The sequence below is a fragment of the Tursiops truncatus genome, chromosome 2, assembly GCF_011762595.2.
Source record: "Tursiops truncatus isolate mTurTru1 chromosome 2, mTurTru1.mat.Y, whole genome shotgun sequence".
NCBI lineage: Eukaryota > Metazoa > Chordata > Mammalia > Artiodactyla > Delphinidae > Tursiops > Tursiops truncatus.
The window spans coordinates 11546274-11563844 of NC_047035.1; the positions used below are offsets into that span (position 1 = coordinate 11546274).

At 55.6% G+C, this 17571-nt stretch overlaps 1 protein-coding gene across 4 annotated transcripts in view; it reads left to right on the plus strand.

Moving 5' to 3' along the window:
- ITPK1 (inositol-tetrakisphosphate 1-kinase) overlaps positions 1-17571 on the plus strand; it is a 163994-nt gene that overhangs the window by 21567 nt on the left and 124856 nt on the right. The window lies entirely within an intron of this gene.

Below are 17571 nucleotides of genomic sequence, written 5' to 3' on the forward strand. Positions count from 1 at the left end.
TTCCTCTGTCTGCCTCCGTCCCCTGCCTGGCAACCCCGCCCCCTGCCCCCCTCCCCCTCTCCCCCTCCTCCACCCGCGGCCTCTGGGAGGTGGGGAGGAGGAGACCCCACAGGCCCTCAGGCCTGAACCAAGGAGGAAGCGGAGGCTGGAGGCTCTTGCCGAGGCTAAGTGACCTCTACCGGACCCCTCAGGGTTAGAGCTGGGTGACCCCCAGAGCCTCCCTGCTGGGAGGGGTGGAGCGAGGCCATGGACGCTGGAGGGAGCGTCCCGGGAGCCCAGTGCCATCCAGTCCATCTGGACCTTGGCATTTGGGGCAGGCTTGAGTCAAGGTCAGGTGGCACAGGACCCCGTGAGCCATCCCTGCAGGAGTCTGGGCCTGTCCCGAAGGCTGTGGGAGCCCCAGCAGGCATGTGAGCTGGGCCACTGGCCAGCTCCCATGGAGGACAGATCAGAGGTGGGCTCTGGGTGTGGGGAGGGGGAGGCACCCATGGTTATCCAGACGAGAGGTGACGGGGGTCCAGAGGGTGCGGTGGCAGATGGCGGTGAACTGGGCTGGTGGCTGGGGACGCTTGAGGACCTCATGCTCAGGGTGTGGCAGGAGCCCGCTTGCCCCAGGCCCGCTGAGCAGAATCTGCTTTGTGGTGGGGTCCTCGGGAGGTGCCTGTGCACCTTACACACTCACGTCTGAGAAGCACTGTGTGGAAACCTGCTGACCCCTGGCTGTGGGGCTGGGGGAGGGGAGGGAGAGTTAGGCCAAGGCCCGACCATGTAGGGGCAGCAGCGGGAGGAAGTTGTGTAGGATTTGGGGTGTTCATTGCACTCAGGTTCCTCACTGGGGTAGTTGAAGGTCTAGAGGACTTCCTGCGAAGGACTGAGAGCAGTGGGCAGTTCTGCTCTTGGGGCTCCAGAACCTGGGGGGCCTGTCCTCTGTGAATGAGGTCGGGCCTGCCCCCCAGACTTGGGTGCTTGTTCATCTGCCTACCGGGTCAGGAAGTGGGCATTGAGTCCATAGATGCACGGCTGTGGGTCGTGAAAGTAAAGAGAGTCCTGGGACTTCCCTGGTGGCGCAGTGGTTAAGAATCCACCTGCCAGTGCAGGGGACACGGGTTCGAGCCCCGGTCCGGGAAGATCCCACATGCCACGGAGCAACTAAGCCCGTGCGCCACAACTACTGAGCCTGCGCTCCAGAGCCCACGAGCCACAACTACTGAGCCTGCGTGCCACAACTACTGGAGCCTGCATACCACAACTACTGAAGCCCGCGTACCTAGAGCCTGTGCTCCGCAACAAGAGAAGCTACCGCAGTGAGAAGCCTGCGCACCGCAACGCAGAGTAGCCCCCGCTCACCGCAACTAGAGAAAGCCCACGCACAGCAACGAAGACTCAATGCAGCCATAAATAAATAAATCAATGAATTAAAAAAAAAGAAGTAAAGAGAGTCCTGCTTTTATGAGCGTCATTTTGGGGGCAACAGGTGGTGGCAAGTGTGAAGAGGAGAGAGCTGGGGGTGGGGAGCCCTGCCCTGTGGGGACAGGCTCGGAGGGGCAGATCAGGGGGTGTGTGGAACTCTCTGGGGTTTGTCCTTGTGCCTCTGTGGGCATCTGAATCCAGGATCTAGTCACGGCGTTGTCAGGAAGACATTTGGGAAGGCTGACCTCAGGTCGTCTTGCTCCAGAGGCTTTCAAACCAGAGGCTGGATAGTTGAAAGAGACTCTACATGCAGGGAAGTGTTATTTTTTTATTTTCAGAGATATAAATGTATTGAAATAGACAGTATAGTCACACGATTCAAATCAAAAGGCAAGAAAGGACTTAGAGTGCAAAGGGTCTCGTCCTAGCTGTGCCCCTTCACCCCTAGCTTCCCCCTTTGAATTGTTTCTAGTTTTTTATGCTTCCAGGATATTCTAGCAAATGCAAGCAAAACACGTGTGCATACCCATATCCATATTTACATAAATACACACACACACACATATGCATATTTATTTATTTGAAAGTCTTGTTGTTTTGAACCAACCCCATGTCCAGGAAGGTCCAAATCCTTGTTCACAGATTTCTGTCGCTCAGGGTTCCTCAGCCTTCGTACGATTGACGTTTCGGGCTGGATCCTTCTGCTTGTTAGGGGCTGTCCTGTGGATTGTGGACGTAGCAGCATCCCTGGCCTCCAGCCACTGGGTGCCACCCCTTCGCCCCATTGTGACAACCAAAAATGTCTCCAGGCATTGCCATATGTCCCTTGAGACAAAATTGCTTCCAGTGAGAACCACTGCTAGGCTGGCTTTGTTGCCACCCAGCCACCAGGTGTGGGTCTGGCCTGCTCTGGTGGCCGCTCTGGTGGCGCACTGTCCTCGCACATCCGTCGAGGCCCGCATGGCAGTGTGCTTGTGGGCACTCCGTGTGGCTGGTTCTCTGGCCTGGGGGTCATGGCTCTCCTGTGCCCTTGTTGGAGACCCTGAACCTATCCCTTTATACTTCTCCGAACCTCGATTTTCTCATCTTTGAAATGGGCCTCTTATAGCCTTTCCCTTCCTTGGGTGCTGGTGCGGACTGGGGATGCCAGTGTGGCGCCCGCCACCTCCTGAGTTCCAGGCTTATCCTGGGTGTGACCTCCCTGTGACCTCAAGTCCCTCTCAGTTCTGGGCCTTGGTTCTTGTGTATTAAATGGGGGCACCCTAGGAGGCAGAGGGCCCAGAGCTAAAAGGCATCCCCTGGGGAGAGAGCGGAATAGTGGAAGTCAGCCGCCCAGCCAGAGCCCGTGGTGTTTTAAATAAAACCCAGAGTCCCGAAGAGGGTTGTGTGCCAAGGTTGGGGAGAGCCGGGCTGTGGGCTGAGGTCAGAGTGCACGCTGGCCTGGCAGCTCTGCCAGGAGGGGCACACTGAGGAGTTTGGACTCAGGCCGAACTGGGTTTGCATCCCTGCTCCTCAGCCACTAGCCGAAGAGCTCGTGTAGCCTTTCTGAGGGTCAGGTTCCACGTCTGCAGAGCCGGCAGTGCTGTCCTGAGGCTTCAGTGGGAGAGGGAGGCTTGTTGACTGGCTGCCCGGGCGTCATTCAGTCCTCAGCACGCTGTGAATTACACTCCATTGTCACGCCCAGTTTACAGATGGGAAAACTGAGGCACAGAGTAGAGCACCTGGATATAGGAGGCGTACAGAGACTGAAGCTGTCCTTGTTATTATTAACTGGCTGCTCTTGGGATTTGAGTCTGAACATCAAAGACCCTAAAGATAGAGAAAAAAAGAAGAAAGACATGCCTCTTGCCTTCTCGGGGAGGGCCCCGAGCCAGATGTGGAGGGGAGCCGGGCTGGTTCTGGGCTGGGTTTCCTGGGCTGGTGCTTCCCCTGGGCAGCTGGGAGTGCTTCTCGGGGAGCACTGGTGCCCCTGTTGGCTTCGTTATTTTTTGCCTTCAGGGGCCTGAATGATCTGTGCTGGTGGTAAAACATTCCTTGGGCTGACATTGTAACCCCACTGCAAGGGACGCTGGAAATTATATTCGCATTTGGGAAGCTAATTTTAAATAACGTTTTTCTTTCATAATTATATGCAATCAGCCAGCCAGTGTTATTGGGGGTTCTCTTTTTCCCTCAGCCAAGAGACCATCTGCTTTTCTCTTCCTGCCCCTCCTCCCAGCATGCAGTAGGCCACCTCCCTGGAAGAGGGACCACCAGCCCTTGGCTGTCTAGAGGCCCAAATGAAACCTTTCTTTGGTGACTGATGGGACAGTGGGAGAGAAGTGGAGGGTGGTGCAGGCTCTGGCTTGGGTGACTGGATGGGTGGGAGTGTTTGCTTTCAAGATTGAGGCCCAGGTTGGTGGAGAAGGTGATAGAATATGATGTGTTGGTTTGGATGTTGTAGGATTCTGTGGATGCAAGTGACAGAAAACCCAATTCAGATGAGCTTAAGCAGAAAGAAAATTTTTTGGCTCAGGGAAGCAAATGGTACAGCAAATGGTACAGCCAAAAAAAACAGCCCCTCAGAGCCCCAGACACACCTCCTGCCCCTCTCGATCCTCACCATGGATCAGCCTCCATGATCTTTTCTGAGTTCTTCAGCTGCTGTAAACTCCTTCTACCTCAGGACGTTTGCACATGCTGTTCCTGCTGCTTTGCAGGCTCTTCCCCCCACCACACATCTGGCTGCTCCTCAGCCTTTTGATCTCAGCACAGTCCCCTCTTCTCTGTCAGTCCCTCGAGTGTTCCTTTCAGAGCATGTCACAGCTTGTTGTACTTACTTCAGTTGTTTGGTTGTTCACCCTCCCCTCTATGCTGTAAGCTCCTTGAGGACTGTGTGTGTCCACCATGCTGGGCATGTGGTAGGTGCTGAAGAAATAGGCATGAAATAAATGAATGAGTAAAAGAACGCCTTGGATGGAAAGCAAGCCATCAGGAAGAATCTGGTTTAAGAAAACCTTGGCCAAAAAAAAAAAAAAGAAAAGAAAAAAGACAGCCTCCTCTCCCCACCTCCTGCAAATTGGACGCTTGAGTTCTGTATCTTGAGTTCTTATCCTGGCAGTTAAGGTCATTCCTGGAGAATTGTCCAGCAGGTTAACGTCCTGCCTCGGGGAAGCGGGCCCCCCACTCCCCAACGAGGACTGGAACAGAGTGGGCTGTGTGCGTTGTCCTTACGTGAGGGGGCACCCAGGTCAGGAGAAGGCACTCTTTACTGGCCCTTCCAGCTGGGATTTATCTCCTTGGGCTCCTCGGCCACCTTCTTCTTGGGCTGCCCTCTGTGTGAGGAAGAGGCTTCCAGTGCTGTGGATGGTGGGCAGGGGTGGGGATGTTCCAGCGTGGGCAGGTGGGGGAGGGCACGGAGTCAGGTGTGCTGGGAGCAGACGGGGTGCATGAGGAGGTGGGCACCTGCTGCAGAGGTCTTGAATGCTGGGGGTGTGGCGTGGGCAGCTGAAGGCGTGGGGGGCAGGGAGGGGATGAGTCACGTCTTAGATGTAGAGGGTCGCAGGCTGGACCCCTGGGGGGTGGGCGGGGTCGGCAGGATGGTGGCCCTCGGGACGGAGGCCTGTGTCTCTTGGGGCGGGGAGGCTGCCCTTTGCTGGCACTGAAGCGTTCTCCTCTGGCTGGACCCGGGGCTTCCTCTTTTTGGTGCTTCTCACTTCTGCCCAGGGCCCCGGCTCTTGGCTTCGGGTTGGCGGCTGCTGTGACACCCTGCGTGGGGCTCTCGGAGGGATGTCTCGGGCTGTTTGGGGCCTGTTGCCATGGCTCCCAGCTGCAGAGCCTGGCAGGGTGTGAGGCCGGGCAGGAAGGAGGTGGGGCACGTGCCTGCCTGCAGGGAGGAGGCTCTGGGCTTCAGCTTTTGGTGGTGGGGCCCTCTGAGGCCCCGGACTCATTCTGTCCTCCTCGGGGGGCCCAGAGGGCCAATTGCTCCTTCTCCTTGGGGGTCAGAAACGTTTAGAGATGGGGAAGGCCTCCTAAGACGTTAGCCCCATCCCCTTCCCCATGTACCTGTCTCCCCTCTGTGACACGGGCAGCCAGCCTTGGCTTGAGTCCATCCCACCACAGGGCCGTCGCCACCTGCCTGGACAGCCTTCCTTGGGGAGCCGGCAGCCTCTCCTACAGCTGAGCCAAAATCTGCCTCTTTGTCCCTCTGCTTTGTAGGAGGGGTTCCTCCTGCTTGGAAAGTGAGGATTTCAGGTGACACAGTGGCCAGAAGGAGCTGTCCGCCCCTTGGAGGGGGGAAAACAGGCATGCCGGCTCCCCTTGCTTCTGGGCCTTGGGTGACCCAGGCGTGTCCTGTCCCCACTGCACAGTGGTCTCGGGATGCCTGTGGCCAGTCACAGCTCCTCAGGCCTCCCAGGGGCCATGCCACCCCTCCTCCAGGCTCCTGGGGGTCAGGGGTCTGAGGAAGGATTTCAGCCCAGACTTGGGGCAGTGGCTGGGCTGGGTGGGGGAGCAGAGGCAGGTCTGTCCAGAGCAGTTCCTCCTCCGGAAATCCCAGAAGCTTCACCCCTAGCAGACCTGGCTGGACCCGCACCCTCATAGATCGCTGGGCAAGGACGATCTTTGCTGACAGACCAGACCTTAGACTGTGGTTCCGCTGTGGCTTGTTTGCTGTGAGTCTTTGGGTGAGTTCCTTTTCTTTTCTTTCTTTCTTTTTCTTTTTGCAATACATATGTATTTTTTCCATCTTTATTGAGGTATAGTTGACAAAATTGTAATATATTTAGAGTATACAGTGTGATGATTCGATATTCCACACTGTGGAAGGATTAATTGAGTTAATTAACACATCTATCCCCTCACATATTTACTCCCCTTCGTTTTCTTGGTGAAAACAGTGAAGTTCTACTCTCAGCAAATTTCAGTTATATAATGCAGTATTGTCAACTATAGTCACTGTATTATTCATTAGATCCTCAGACCATATTCTTCTGATAACTGAAAGTTTGTCTGTTTACCAAGCTCTCCCCATTTCCTCCTGACCCCAGCCGCACCCCCAGCCCCTGGAAACCACCATTCTGTTCTCTGTTTCTTTGAGTTTGATTTTTTTTTTTTTGTTTAAGATTCTACTTAGGAGTGATGCCATGCAGTATTTGTCCTTCTCTCTCTGGCTGTTTTCACTTAGCATAATGTTTGGGTGAGTTTCTTAACCTCTCTAAATGTCCTCACTTGAAGAAATAGGACAGTCACACCCCCTAATGCAGCCTTTGAAATGAATGCTAAGTGGTCATTGTTGCCCATCTCATAGCCCCTCCTGGCCCCTGCCTCCTACCCCTGCCTCTTCCTCGATCCCCTTTTTCCTTGAGTGGGGAGTGAGGGGCTCAGGAATTACAGGTGTTGCCAATCATTTGTTTGGGTTGTATCCAGGCCTTTGGAACCTTTCCTGAAATTTGAGGGTCTCAGAGGCACCAGGTGAAGCCACTGCCTGTTTCTAGAGTTTGCCGCTCAGTGCATCTGAAGTGGGCAGGGGCCAGGGCCTGATACCCCGGGCCTGTAAAAGGGGGCTCTGCAGGCCCTCTCTGGCCCCGGTGTGCCTAGGTGCTGGGCTCAGGCCCCAAACGCCTGAGTTTGGAGAGTGTCTCTTGCATCCACTTGGCAGCTTGGAGCTGTGGCCTTCGCTGGAGCCAGGTGGCCTTGGAGCGGAGGGTGGGGAGGCCTAAGTGGTCTGGGCATTTCTCATAGACCTTGAGGTGGACCCAAGGGTCAGGAATATCACCGCTTCCCCCAATTTACAACCAAGCCTTCCAGGCCTGGGGCCTTAGGTCTTCGCCACCCAGGCCCTGGGTGCCTCTTCCCATCAGGGACCCATGTCAGTGTTTGGTTATATCCATTGCCCCTTTGGAGTCCTGCGGGCACTGCGCGGGCTGAGCCCCAGCCTCCTCCTTGGTGACTGTCGAGACCCCCAACGAACCTCTGGGCAAATCTTAATCTGCCACCAGCCCGCATGTGGGCACTTTGAGAGAGTGTCTGAGATTCCGGAGTGGCAGAGCTGCGAGAGCCTTGTTGTTGGGCTAGACAGAATAATGTCCCCCTCCGCCCAGTTGTCCTCAGAACCTGTGAATATGGTCCCTTACGTAGCAAAGGGACTTTGCAGATGTGATTAAGGTCAAGGATCTTGAGATGGGAGACTATCCTGGATTATCTGGGAGGGCCCAGTGTCATCACAGGGGTCCTTATAAGAGGAAGGTCGGAGGGAGATGTGACAGTGGAAGCAGAGGTCAGAATGATGTGGCCACAAGCCAAGGAATGCAGGCAGCTTCTAGAACTGGAAACGGCAAAGGCATGATTTCTCCCCAGAGCCTCCAGGAGGAGCACGGCCCTGCTGACGCATTTTAGACTCCTGACCTCCAGAGCTGCAAGAGAATACATTTGTGTTATTTTCAGCCCTACTTTGTAGTAATTTGTTAAAACAGCAATAGGAAATGAATATACTGTTCTGATGCACCGCCTTTTTCAGAACCTGTCAGGAGGGACTAGGTCAAGGTCAGAGCCAGGCCCTGACTCCCTGCCCTTAGTCACAGACCAATGGGTAAGGTTGTTACTTGACTCCCTGGGCCTGTCTTCCCAACCCCCTATCCTGAAAGTAGTTGGGGGTTGGGGAAGTATTTGAATAAGGTGCTTGTGGTTTAAGTTTTCAGAGATTGGGGATGGGGCTAACCTCACCTTTGCTTTGATGTGACAGCAGCCTTGGTGCTTATGGCAGAGGGGCCCAGGGAACCCCAGTGCCCAGAGGCCCTGGCATTGCCCCAGCTGTAGCGGCAGCCTTCTCCTGGTACGCCTTGGCAGCCCCCCTCCTGGCCACCCCTGGGGCTCAGCTCAAGCAGCAGTCTTCAGAAACCTTCCCGTGCTCACCGCCATCGCCGAGGGGCTTGCTGTGTTCAAGGGCCCCGTGGCCAGCAAATGTCTGATGAGAGTCAGACGGGGAGCTCTGTGCTCCTGTGTTTGGAGTTCCAGCACAGCGCAGGGCAGAGATTCCCACCCCCGCCCCAACCATGGTGGCTCAAAGAACCCTTCTCTTGGTCTTGGATTCCAGCCCTGGGGCTGGAGGGAGCTTTCAATTGTAAGGGAGTGCTAGCAGCGGGATCTGGGTGGATGGAGATATTTAATCTGCTCTGGAATGCAGCCTGTGAAAGAGTGTCAGCGTCCCAGAAGCAGTCCTGGGACACACACTTGTGCAGTTATTTTGAGAGCGTGTGGCACCTTGAGGATAGGTGCTAAAAACAATTCAGAACTTCTTGGGCAGGCTTCTCCCTCCCCCCGTGGGTCCAAAGGGCAGAAATATCAGCACAGGGGTTCCTGTCTCCCTTCCTGCTGGAGCTTACCTTGTTCACTGGGCTGATGTTAAAGAGACTTTGCATTCCTGGGAATAAGAAACTGCTCTGAAGAGAACCGACTGAGTCATTAGCCCTGAGGCAGGTCGACTGACTGCTGGGGCTGGGGGTGGGGGAAAGCGCTGGAACCAACGCCTCCTGATGCCCCTGTGGGTCTCCCGCTCCTAGGGCCCATCCTTAATAATGAGAAGGAAAAATTTTAGCACCTGCAAGGGGGTAGTGAAAGACCTAAAAAGAATTTCACGTAGAGAATTTTTATATTGAAAAGTGGAGGCGTTAAGGGAATTTCAACATTTATTTTCAGATGAAAATAAGTCAGGGCGATTTCTAATCTGAAACGTGACACTTTGGATGCAGCAGAACACATTCTTGGGTAATCTCCACCCATGCCTCAGTTTCCCCACCCTGAAAGTTGAGGGGGTGGGGTTTTAAGGTGCCTCAGCCCCTGGGCTGCCATGCGCCTCCACAGCAAAGGCCTGTTGGCCCCGGTGGTTCTGTTTTCTTCCTGGAGATGCCGGGAAGGTGAGTCACTAGCTCTGCCTCTTGCCCACATCCTGGGTTCATGAGGAAAAGCCACTTCCAGGCATCCCCTGGGCTCATTCTAGGTCGGAAGGGACACGCTGACTCATGCCACTGCCGGGACCCTCTGGCCCACCTCCTGCAGGTGGGGCACCTAGTATGGGGGAAGGTCTTCAGTTACCGGAGGTGGTGACTGTGCAATCAGGGGAAGGGTTTTACATTCCCCCTGACCTCCCACCCGTGCCACCACCCCCCCCAAGAAAAAAAGACATATGCTAGCTTCCAGTTTATCTGGTTCTTTCTTGGAGCTGTCCAAACAATTCAAATGTTTGCACTGGCTTTAAAATTCTCTTTGTATGTTGCCTTTGTATTGGGCCATTTCGATTTCTGGCACTGCCAAGAGAAGACAAATCCAAATTATGAAACCATCGACAAGTGAACCGGGCTGCCGAGGACGCAGACGGGCAGGGACACTCAGGGATAGACTGGAGGCTGTCAGCCTCTTTCATTCAGGAAGTGCTTGCAGAGTACCTGCCAGGTGGGGGGTGTCGGTGGTGGGCACGGGGCACTGGAATAAAGGACAAACTCTCAGACCTCGGGGGCTCACGGCCCAAAACTGAGCACAGAGCAGTCTTTTGAGTGTCCATGGCTGTGTGGCTAAAGAGCCATTACTTCTGCCCAGGGAAGGGGCTGGGAGCAGCCTCTCGGCAGGTATGATGTCTGAGCTTCCCCTGATGGACGAGCAGGACTTTGCCAGAGGAGGAGGGGCGTTCCAGCAGAGGGGACAGCTTGCGCAGAGGCACAGACTTGGGTCAGGCCTGAGTGTTTTTGTAGCATAGGGTCTCTCTTGAGGGGGTTTGATAAAGGGAGGGACTTGTGCCACTCCCCCCACCCCCGATGCCTTGTGTGCTGCGCCTCCAGATGCCTTGTGCTAGGAATTTGGGGTGTAGACAGAGGGCACAAGCCCCGATTCCTCAAGGAGCGTTCATCAGTCAGGTTAGGCCCGGTTAGGCTACAGTAACAGGCATCCCTGAGAGGTTTGCAACAACACGTTTTTCTATAGCTCATTCAGAGTCCCCTCTGGGCCTGCGTTACTCTCCAGGGCTGGTCCTCTGCATCTCGGCGTTTCTCATTCTCGGTGCTGTGTTGCAGATCATTCTCTGTTTAAGGGCTGTTCTGTGCGTTGTAGGGCCTCCACCCTCTGGATGTCAGGAGCACTTCCCCGAGGTCTGACCATCAAAAATGTCTTCGGATGTTGCTAAATGTCCCCTTGGGGCAAAATTGCCCTGGTTGAGAGCCACTGCTAAGCTGAAGGTCCTCTTTAAATAGAGTTTTTTCTGGTTCCCAGCCTGGCTTCATAGCCACCCAGCCAGGTTTCTTTCCAGGAGTGGGTGTGGGATGGCTTTGGGGGCCGTCTGTGCCCCCCCCCTCCATGTCCCCACAGCTGCTGACGACCAGGAGGACTGGCTGGAGAGCCGACCACTGGCCATCGACTGCTTCTCCTCAGGAATGACATGGGGCACTTCTGTGCACATTTCCTTGGCCAAAGCAAGCCACATGGCTATGCCTAGCCTGCTGAGTGAGTGAGCGTGTGTGTGTGTGTGTGTGTGTGTGTGTGTGTGTGTGTGTGTGTGTGTGTGTGTGTGTGTGTGTGTGTGTGTGTGTCCGTGTCCAGGGGAGCGCCCAGGAGGAGGAGAACTGTCATATTGGTGGTCACCATTAATGTCCACTTTACTAGCTCTTAGCCTAGCAGGGGTCAGCGGCACGGAGCCAGGCGTCCTTCACATCCATGCTCTGTGCTGGGGTGTGGGGTCCCTGAGGAGGACGGAGCCAAGGAGGGCTCCTAAGGGGCTGTCCTGGAGCGTGGGTTAGGTGGTGGTGCCGGTGTGGCATTTGGGGTGGTGGGGACAGCGTGTCCCTCTGCGCACTCGGGTGAAAGAGAAGGCCCAGCCGCCTATTCGGGGAACCCTGAGTCCTCGGGAGACATTTCGAGGCCCTGCCTTCTGCAGGCTGGGGAGAGGCGGGGGCAGGGGCTTTGCCTGCAGGCCTCGCAGTGCGAAAGGGCCTGTTATTCGGGGCTCCTGAAATCTGGTGATTACCAAGCTGTGCTGCAAACGGCTGGGATGTGAATGTGCCTGGCTTTCCACTTATATAATTACACACTTCCCGTCTCTAAGTGGTTTTTAGCTCTGGTGCAGGTGCAGCTTCTTTCTCCTTGCCTGTTGGCGTGGGGGAAACCTGTGTTTCCGGGTTGATCCCCTCTGCTGTGAAATTGCTCCGAGGCAGCCTGGCCAGCCTCCCTCCCCAGCGGGATTATCCTTCCTCTGCTGTGCACTGTGGCCAGCCCTCTGCTGTGCCTGGGTGGGAGGCAGGTGGCTGTGGCTTTGCATATCGTGAGAAAGCAATTCTTTTTTTAAATTTATTTAATTAATTTATTTTTGGCTGCGTTTCGTCTTCGTTGCTGTGCGCGGGGGCTTTCCCTAGTTGCGGAGAGCGGAGGCTACTCCTCATTGCAGTGCGTGGGCTTCTCATTGTGGTGGCTTCTCTTGTTGCTGAGCACGGGCTCTAGGCACGCGGGCTTCAGTAGTTGTGGCACGCAGGCTCTAGAGCGCAGGCTCAGTAGTTGTGATGCACGGGCTTAGTTGCTCCGTGGCATGTGGGATCTTCCCGGACCAGGGCTCGAACCCGTGTCCCCTGCATTGGCAGGTGGATTCTTAACCACTGCACTACCAGGGAAGTCCCTAAAGTTTTTCTTTTTTGTTTTTTTTTTTTTGATGTGGACCATTTTTAAAGTCTTTTATTGAATTTGTTACAATATTGCTTCTGGGTTTTTTTATGTTTTGGTTTTCTGACTGCGAGGCATGTGGGATCTTAGCTCCCCCGACCAGGGATCGAACCCCTACCCCCTGCATTGGAAGGCGAACTCTTAACCACTGGACCGCTAGGGAAGTCCCAAGAAAGCGATTCTTGATGAACCCAAGGGCCCCCTTTTTGGCAGACTTCACTCTTCTTTGGTCGCTGCTCTGCTCTCTCAGAGCACCTGGAATTCTCCCAGCTGTCACGGGACTTTTCTTTCCGTGTGGGTCAGCGGGTACCGCTGTCTCGGCCTAATCCCCTCTTCCCTGCTGACTCACCATTGCATGTGCTTCACTTGCCCGCAGCCCTCGGTTCTCATACTTGCCCTGGAAGGTCTGGAAGGGTCAGACCCATTTAACAGATGTGAAAGCTGAGACCCGGGGCTGCTCAGCAACACGTCCTGTTCTTGCTGCTGGTTTTCGCGGGCCCCGCTGTGCTGTGAGGCAGGCCTGCTGGTGTCCCAAGGTGTACCTTGTTACCCTTCCTGGTGCGACACCCGGCAGCTGAGTCTCAGGCCTTATGGTGGCCTCTGAGTGGTTTGGGCTGGTGCCTCTGGATGGTCCTGCCTCCCTGGCTTCTGGGACCTTGCTCTTTTCTAGTCCTCTTGCTTTTGGTCCTCTTCACTGGACTCCTGTCCTGTATTGTCCCCCCCCCACACACCGTGTCATTTGGGGTGATTTTTGTCTTCAGGAAGTGGGTGCTGCTCTTACTTACTAAGCTCTGCTGTATTAGGCAAGACAGTGGCCAGTGACAGAAACTCAAAATCCACAATTGAAAGTCTAGAGAGGACAGGCTCTAGGCCGGCTGGATTGGGGCCTTGGCCTCTGGCAAGGGAGAGCTGGGCTTTTTTCCTGGTGTAGCCTCCTTCTTGAGAGTCTGCCCATGGTGTCCTCAGACGTTTCCGGGACGTGCCCTTCGTGCTGCTGACACTGCCCCAGGAGCCGTCCTGGAAAGGCCCCGGTCTGGTCTGGCTGGGGTCCCGCGCTCATCCTGCAGCTAAGTGAGGTGCCAGGCCACGTGCCCACCCCTGGAGGGGCTGCAGCGCCTCAGTTTTCTGTTTGCCCATCAGAATCACATGGATAGAGGAGGGGCAGTTCTGAAAGGGCAGGAAGGCAGGGCAGAACAGAAGTAACAGGCCCCCAGCCCCAGCATGGGCCCAGCAGTCCTGTGCGGTGGGGTCCAGGATTCTCCTCGCTTGACAGGTGAGGAAAGTGAGGCACGAGGTACAGTTGGGTCTGGTTCCGCGTTCTCCTCGTGGGGACGCCCCCCACCTCTTCCACGTCTGCCTGCCTCCCAGACAGGTCTGAACTGTTTGCTCAGCTCAGTGGGGGCTTCTGACCACCTCCTGGCACCACTGCGGTCAAAAAATGGAGAAGTTACCGTCTTCCTGCTATGCTCCGTCCCTGGTGCTGGCGTGCGTTCTCAGCCTGCTGCACCCAGACTGTGAGCATCACAGCTAGCTCTGGTTCTTTCGTGACCTCTACTCCTGTCCCCAAGACCTGGAGGGGCTGCCCCTGAACGAACAGGACCCCGCCCCTTCCCGGGCATATCTGGTCCTACTGCTCCTCAAGTGGCAGGAGTTGCTCCTTGGGGACGAGCAGCTGTTCCACACCTGGCAGCTCCAGAGGACACCTGGGAGCTGGATGAGCCCCGAGTTCCTCTCAGACCCTGCCCTTCACCTCCTGAATCAGAGCCTTTGGGACCGGACCTTGAATTTAGTATTTTTGACAAGTTCCAGGGGTGACTCTTAGTCATCTGTCCTGGCATTTGGAACCCACTGGCCTGTGGGGTGACATTCTGGGCCCCTGGGCTGTGCCCAGCCTGCATCTTGTATCCACTTCTCATCGCCCCCGCCTGCCCTCTCAGTGGGGCTTATGCTTCCACACTCCCAGATGACTTTTGGGAAGGGGGAACACTCCTCGTGTTATTCCTCTTTAACTTCTTCTCCCCAGTGTCTGTCTGTAGTTGCCCTTCAGTTTTTGTTCGAATGGCAAATGCCGCCTCCTCCTTGAAGCCTTCTCTGATTGCTGTGTCTTCTACCCTGAAAAGATACTCCGTTTTGTAAGTATTTTAAACTCCCCAAGGGTATGCTCTCCTTGGTCGTCTGGAGAGGGAGGTCCCTTTTGCAAAACGGACCCTCCCGTGTGGGACATCCAGCTTTTGGAAAAGCAGGTTTATATTATGGGTTGTGAGGTACACCTCTGTCCAAAACTTATTAATCCAATATTTATCAAGGAAATGACAATTTAGAGCCTGCATTTTCTTGAGATGCAGGTTTTAACTTTTAATCATTTAACTTTTATTGTTACTTTTATTGTTACTTTTTCTATAATTTTAGAGGTAGTATCTATGCTCATTGTCGAAAGCTTAGAAACTACCAGAAAATGAAAAGAACCACACATCAGTTCACTGCTGCAGCCACAGTTAACACTGCAGTGTGTTCGCTCCCGATCTGTTTCCCCGGTGCCCAAGTATTTAAATGGGCTTAGCATCCAAACTGGGTGCTCTGATGCATGACAGTCCCGTGGCCCTGGAAGGGGTGTCATGGCGGCTCCTCTTTGAGCAGCACAGGGGAGCTTTTCTAGATAAATCCTGAGCTCCTCTTCTTCACTGCATCAACTGGTCGATTGACCCATGCCTTCACCAGGCATCTACTCTATGCCAGACCCTGGGAATGCTGACAACTGTTATTTTGTAAAAAAATATAAATTTCCCTAGTTTTGGGACATGCGTTAGAGGCACCTGGCACAAAATTCAAGAAGTGCACGAGGGTGCACAGTGAAAAGGAAGTGTCCTCACATCACCTCCCAGCCACCTTTGCCCTCGCCCTTGCCTAGAGGCCAGGCCACAACTATTTTCTGGTAGTACTTTCAGATTCGTTCTGCATATATGCAAGCACGCCTTTTTTGTCCTGGGTGTTGTGCTTAACCCAAATAACTGTCTACGGCCCACAGGGTTCGCACGTTGCTTTCCCGTAGCAGTGTCTTGGAGATGACAAATGCATTATGGGGCCTGGAGCACTTCCTTGTTCTTTTAACTGCTGCATAGTATTCCTTTGACTGCATGTAGTTTGTTAGTGGCCCCTTTTGGGGGGTTTAGGCGCTGCCAGGCTTTTGCTGTCTTGGGCAGTGGGGCAGTTAACGTCCGCAGCCTGAAACGCTTTGCCCGTTCAAGTGTGTCTGTGGGGTGAGGTCAGGGAGCTGGGGTTTTCAGGAGGAGCAGTTTACTCAGTTGACGACAGGTTTGGTTTCTCTTCCCTTCTCCCCCTCCCGTCTCCCTCCCTCCTTCGCCCCCTCCTCCCGCTTCTCCTTTGGTGTCATGATTCAATTTCTGAACTTTCTGGTTAGGGCTGGGTTTCAGGAGCCCGCTGCTCGGGAAATGAACATTCTTGGTACCTTTGTTCTGCAGAGGTTTCAGGTGCAGAAGGGAGCCCCGGCAGGTTATACCTTATTTTCCTGAGTGGGCGGTGATGGGGTGCGTGGCATCCCACCGCCCTAGGGAACGTGGTTTTCTGCTTGTGTCCCTAGGCTCCCCATCACACCGAGGCCGTGGGGCATGGAGACCAGGATTGCCCTCTTGGCACCTCCTGAGCCAGCTGCGCCATGACTGCGTGGTGTGGGGAGCCCAGCTGCAGAGCCAGCACCCGCTCTCCTGAGGCAGCCGGGCCTCAGCTTGCCGGTCAGAGTAATGGGCAATCACCGCGGAAGGTGCCGTGAGCACTCAGTGGGCCTTAGCTCCTCTCACCACGAGGGTGTCTGGTGTACGTGTGGCCGGACGTGTGTGGAGAGGGGACCCGAGCCCCGTCTTTTCTGCCAGAGGTGCAGTTTATCCTGTTCTTGATGCTCTGAGCTGCAGAGAAACTGCACTGGCTCCTGGGAGCTCAGCCCCACTTCAGGTTGTCAGTCTGTCCTCGAGACCACTTTTTTTGTTTCTTTTATTTTACGTGTTCTATCTGTTTTCAGAGTTAGAGTCCTGTTTGTATTTTAGGACAGGGGTAAGGAGGGTGGGAACTGTCTGGGCTGATGTCTGATGTGGATGGATCGGAAGTGACTGCAGCTGCCTTCCTGAGGACATGAGAGCCACACGCCGGGATAACCTGGATGCCGAGAGAATTAACTTGGAGGGAGAAGCCAGGCCGGGCCCGGCGCCTGGCTGAAGCCCTCTCCACCTGGCGTGGTCACGTACACACGGGCCTGTCTCCTGCAGGCCGTCTGTCTGTCCCCGAGACTCGTCCCCTGAGGCTCCCCCCTCAGCTGTTGAAGATCCCTATCCAGGGCTGCGGGTGGGGGCTGGCAGGGTGAGGAGGCGCGCTGTGCCTAACCTAGCCAGTCACGGCCACAGGCCACGTGACCATGGCGGGTTACCGTCACCGATGCTCCCTTGGCGCCAGGATGGTCTGGGGATGAGGCAGGGGCTCTGGGGTGTCCACAGGGCTCAGAAATGAATGGCGTGGGTTGTGAGCCGACGCCTGGGTGTGACATGGGTTCTAAGTGACGCCGTCTGTCCCCCTGCCGTGGGCTCTGGTGGCCCAGGGCGGTGCTGTCGTGTCCAGCCCGTCCCCTCATGCAATCGTGGTAGCAGGTGCATATCGGCTGCCTTTCCTTCCAGAACTGCAGAGAAAGCTGAGTGACGGCGAGGGCCCTGAAAGCATCAACTACTGTGATTTTCAGATGGGGTTCCTCGGGGCCCGGGGTCCTGGGAGGTGTCTGCAGAGAAAGCTGAGTGACGGCGAGGGCCCCGAAAGCATCAGCTACTGTGGTTTTCAGATGGGGCTCCTCGGGGCCCAGGGTCCTGGGAGGTGTTGGGTGTGGAGGGGCGGGCAGCCGGGCACGTCCTGCAGTGTGACCTGGTCACCTGCTGTACCTTGCTGTCTTACGTGGTGGCCTCCTTGTGAGTTTCCACTCTGTGCCCCGGTGCTCGGAAGGTGCTGAGAAATGCCTGTTGGGAGGGTTGGCGGGTGTCACCCCTGCTGTGCCGTGTGAGGTGCCACGCCTGTTCACCGTGGCCTGGAGGTTCCTCTGGGGCTTTGTGTCGTCTCCTCCCTTAGGCTGTGAGGCTCTCGGGGGCCCAAACCGTGGCTGTTGCATCTGTATTGTCCCCCAAGGGCCAGGCCAGGCACAGGAACCGAGCTGCGGCTCCTGTGTCTATGTTCAGGGACGTCTGGATGCCAGGCGGGCGCACAGCGAACTTGCCTCAGACCCTGCTCCAAGGAGGGAGTGAGGGCGAGAGAGCCCCAGGCCTTGACCTCGCCTGATCACAGCCTCCTCTGAGTGTCTGTGGGGGCTCAGCCTCTGTTCTCAGGAAAGCGCACACGGCCCGGGCTGTTGGCGTGCTGTCTGCGGTCCACACGCGCTCCGCCCCCAAGGGACAGCTGGTCGGCGCTCCGGAACCATGGGCTGGGAAGCGGTGCCCCGAG